Source organism: Sus scrofa, unplaced genomic scaffold (genome assembly GCF_000003025.6).
Source record: "Sus scrofa isolate TJ Tabasco breed Duroc unplaced genomic scaffold, Sscrofa11.1 Contig48, whole genome shotgun sequence".
Lineage (NCBI taxonomy): Eukaryota > Metazoa > Chordata > Mammalia > Artiodactyla > Suidae > Sus > Sus scrofa.
In genome coordinates, this window is record NW_018085221.1 from 132,584 (window position 1) to 137,780 (window position 5,197).

The following is a 5,197-nucleotide window of genomic DNA, read 5'->3' on the forward strand; positions in this document are numbered from 1 at the left end:
GTGGCTGTGGTGTAGGCCAGTGGCTACAGTTCCAATTCAACCCCTAGCATGGGAACCTCCTTCATATGCTGCGGGAATGACCCTAGAAAAGGCAAAAAGACAACAACAAAAAATATAATTCAGGAGTTCCTGTTCAAGCTTGGCAGGTTAAGAACCCGACATTGTTTGTAAGGATACAGGTATGATCCCTGGCCTCCTTCAGTGGGTAAAGGATCCAGTGTTACTGTGGTGTAGGTTGCAAATGTGGCTTCGATCTGGTGTTGCTGTGGCTGTGACACAGGCCAGAGCTGCAGCTCCAATATGACCCCTAGCCCAGGAGCTTCCATATGCTGCAGGTGTAGCTGTAAAAAGAAAAAATAAAAAACAAAACAAAACCTAATCCAACTGACTGAAAGATCTAACTGGCTGCATTCAGTGATTCATGAATTGAGTAGCATTCTGTCTGGCAAGCAGAAAGGAGGTCTGAGGAGCTGTACAAAACGGAAGGATTTTACAGGCAGAAGCCACACCTAAAAAGGGCATATGGAAGTCCCCTTGCTAGCTGCTGAATCAGAGCTATAGCTACCAGCCTACACCACATGAGAAAAGTTTCTAACAAAGAGCAGATTGTTTCAGGCAGGGTCACCTTCTTTTGGGGATGGTGGTTCTACTGGACAGATTACCTCAGTAGAGCTAACCAGGTAATTCCAGAATAACTGGTAAAAGATGACATTCCTGGGAGAGGCTGGAACTCATAGGTATTAAGTCTTGGTATGCTGATGTGGGGCTCATCACAACTAGCTCCATTTTGGGTCTGTTATTTCTTTTTTAAACATTTGCCACTGAAACCTTTATGGTAAGTTTCTTTCCATGCGAAGTCCATTCTTTAGAAATTCCTTTAGCGAAAGTCTGCTATTAATAAAATTTCTCAGCTCTTGCATATAAGCTCTTGCTTATATTATAAACCCATTATAATTTGACCTTAATTTTTAAAGATAATTTATCTTAGTAGAGAATTCTAGAATGGTAGTTATATTTAAGTATTTAGAGGTCATTGTTCCATTATCATCACTTCATCAATTTTTTTTTTTTTTGCTCATGAGAAAATATACAAGAAGGACAAATTATTTGTCTGTCTTTTTATCATCCTTACCATCTTTTATCAGCAGACCTAAGCTATCATCATGTCTCACCAGGTTTCCTGTGATAAAATCCTAACTTGAACTCTCCCAGACCACCCTCTTCCTCAAACATGCCTTATCTATTATTACACAGAAGCTGGACTGATCCCTTTAAAGTACAAGATAAGTCACTTTTCCTTCTTAGAACCCTCCAGAGAGTTCTCTTTTCTATGCTAAATCAAAACCAAAATCATGACCAAGGTCTGGCCCCACTTGCCTGATTCCATTAACTCTCTGATCTTATATGTCTTTTTTCTCTCTTTTGCTAACTTTGCCCAGGCTCTTTGGCCTCTCTGCTCTTCCTTGACCAAGCTAGATACACTCTAACCTTAGTGCATTTTTACTTATTTTTCTCCTTCATGGAACAATTTTTTTTCCCCCAGACATGCAATGTTTAACTCCTTCAGTGACTTTAAGATTTTCCTCAATGCTAACTTCACCTAGAGTAATGTCTTGAAAACCTCACTTGGAATTTCAAGCCTTACTCTTACCACTCTCAGTGTACCTGACCCTGGCCTAATGTTATAACTCTTATAGCCTTATAACAATATTATGTACTTATTTTTTATGCATATAATTCATTTTCTTTCTATTTTCTATGCCATGTAAGCTCTGTGAGGGCAAATTTTATCTATTTTTGCCAGTAAGGGGCATTCAGGGTAATTTGGGGATCAGAGGCTTTTGCTCACTGCCACTGCATGTTTCAGTGACCTACAGGTCCAATGTGATGTAGACAGAGGAGGTTCTTGTGCCTGGAAATTTTCTCTTTTAGTGCTGTCACCCTCATCATCAAGTGTTTGTTTGTTTGTTTTTGGTCTTTTTGTCTTTTTAGGGACACACCTGTGGCATATGGAAGTTCCCAGGCCAGGGGTCTAATCAGAGCTGTAGCTGCCAGCCTATTCCACAGCAATGCAAGATCAGAGCTACATCTGCAACCTATATCACAGCTCATGGCAATGCCAGATCCTTAACCCACTAAGCAAGGCCAGGGATTGAACTTGCATCCAAGCTGTGTCTGTGACCTACACCACAGCTCACAGCAAAGCTGGATTCTTAGCCACTGAGGGAGGCCAGGGATTGAACCCACATCCTCCTGGATACTAGTCAGGTTCGTTTCCACTGAGCCACAATGGGAACTCATTATTGACTTTTGTCACCATTAAGTGCCCTTTTCCCCGTCATCATTACTAATTGCCTTCCACTCCTACATTTTTTATGAAGAATATCCTTCAATACTTTTGTCGATGCTAACTATGGTTATTATGAACTGTAGGATTTTATTTTCCCTCATTCTGGAATGATGTTTGGGCAGTGTATTCAATTCTCCACTGAGTCTCCAAGCCTCTGTCCCAGTTCCTTGTGGACGTGAAGCCCAAGGACTAAGTGGATCCAATAATCCCCAGCATAGCTGCAGAAATGCTAGCTCATGAGTCAAAGCTACAGTTTTCAGAAATTTATTGTCTTCTGAAATATGGGAATTTCCTTTTCTTTTGTAAGCCCAGGCATACTTTTTAACAAACATTTTTGTTACATTTTATCTGGCATTATATATTTTTGTGAGTACTACAGCATAACCCATTCTTTCATATCACAGGCACTGAAAAGTCTTAGTACTATGACTTCATGGGACTAGATTATGCCTGTATAGTTAGAACAAGGTCACTTTGATTATACTTGAATATAAAAAGATATTCAATGTTATGCCACATTAAAATTTTGATAAATTCTTTAAGAATATTTTGCTCCAAAGATATTAAATTAGGATTTAGTAGGACTTTAAAGTGATTCTAATTGCACCCCCAACCTGCCAAAAAATCCCCCATTCACCTTTGACTTTAACAAGAACACCCATGATAAAGTTAATTCACATATCGAGGCCCACACAGCGAAGGCCACCATGAGGCCCAGCCCACATTACAAATCTAAACTCAAGTCAACCTATGCTTATAGAAAACTTCACTGTCAAGGACATCTAATACTTGTCACAACCCTCCAATTCAGCATCAGCTAGCTTCCCTCACCTGAGAAAATAGGACCTTCCAGCCTTATCAGGAAATCCCCACCTCCTAGCCAATCATGCCCTGTTTCCACATTGCCTTTTGTAAGGCTCTAGGAAACTCACTCTCACCCAAAATCCCCAGGAGGAAAGTTCCATCCCCCGCTTGTGAGGCATGGTACTCCTCCCCCAACCCCCTTCCCAATCCATGGATTACTTTTCCCTTAATAAAGGACTTCAAATTCATTATTAAGTTGTTATTCTTGTCAGTTAACACATTCCCTTTGCTTTAAGAACTTAGGGGAAAAGATCACACATCAACATTTTTGATATTATCAGATATCAATGTTTGCTGAATTGGCTCAAAGACATTATTTTATATATAACTTAGTTTGCATTTCTTTGACAATATATCTTCATGAGATGAGCCCTGCTTTGATAAATTGACTGTTCATGAGTTTTACCAGTTACTTTTATATTTTTCATCAATATGTAGAATTTATTTATTTATCTATTTATTTATTTATTTATTGCTTTTTTTTTCAGGGCCATACCCACAGCATATGGAGGTTCCCAGACTAGAGGTCAAATTGGAGCTGTAGCCACTGGCCTACACCACAGCCACAGCCATGCCAGAACTGAGACATGTCTGCAACCTACACCACAAGCTCACAGCAATACTGGATCTTTAACCCACTGACTGATGCCAGGGATCAAACCTGCAACCTCATGGTTCCCAGGTGGATTAGTTTCTGCTGCACCATGATGTGACCTCCCTGTGTCACGATAGGAACTCTGAATTTCTTAATTCTTCATTCTTTGTACTCTGTATCTCACCAAATATATTCTTTAATATTGAACAAGCCCATCTGATCCATAAAAGTAGAAAATCAATTGTTCTATGGTGAGCATGCAGTGAGTTCTTAACTGCCCTTTTGGCTATTACTCTTTGTTTTCCACTTATAGTCAAATGACCCTATCTTGCTCCAAGTACAATTTCTTCCACACAGTCTGCTACCTGTTATCAAACGGTGAGTGGAATCACATCATCATTCAACATTTTTGCCCACTCTCTTTTAGAATGTTTGCACAATTGTCTACACACATTTTTCCATGTGTCAAATTCTCTTCATTGTTCCCCACATTTATCGAGACTTAATTGTCACATAACATTGTGTAAGTTTAAGATGTACACTGTGGTGATTTGACATACGTGAGCACTGCAAAATGATTACCATGATAAGGTTAGTTACTGCACTGATCACTACACAAGGTTACCTTTTCTTCCCCTGCCATAGTGAGGACTTGTAAGACATACTCTCTTGGCAGCTATCAAGTAGACAATATGGTGGTGCTACCTACAGATGGCCTTTGAAAAATGAAGTGGAACTTATATTTAGCTCTCTGTGTCCAGGATTCTCTCACATCCTGAGATTTGAACACTCATGGCCATGCAGCACTGTGGTGTTTGCTACTGAAAAATATCCATGTATATGTATAAGTAAGTGGATCTGCACAGTTCAAACCTGTGTTGTTCAAGGTCAACTGTGTAGACATCATATCATACATTAGATTCTCAAAAATTAATTCACCTTGTGACTGGCGGTTTGTATCCTTTGCCCAATAAATTGTTGTATTGATTTACCAAATACAATGTTCACTTTCTGAAAGTGATAAAGTAGCTCAAAATACATTTTACTGTCATTTTAGTAAAATGCTCATCTGATTAAATGAGTTTCTCAACCAATGCACTTACATATATATGATCTATTAATAACTTATATATTGGAGTTCTATGAAATAATTTTACAAGATTCGTTTGAAAAAGAAAATATAGAAATTATGAATTTTATGATATAAACATTAATTTTTAAGAATTAATAAAGATGTAAAATTTCTAAACTTTAAATACTGGAATGTATTCCTTTAAATAAAGGGTGTTATTATACATGGTAAAGCAAATAATCTTGGGTCAAACTCTAAATCAAAATGAAAAAATGATAGCTCATGCTGATAGAAATTAAGTGATATTAATCCCACT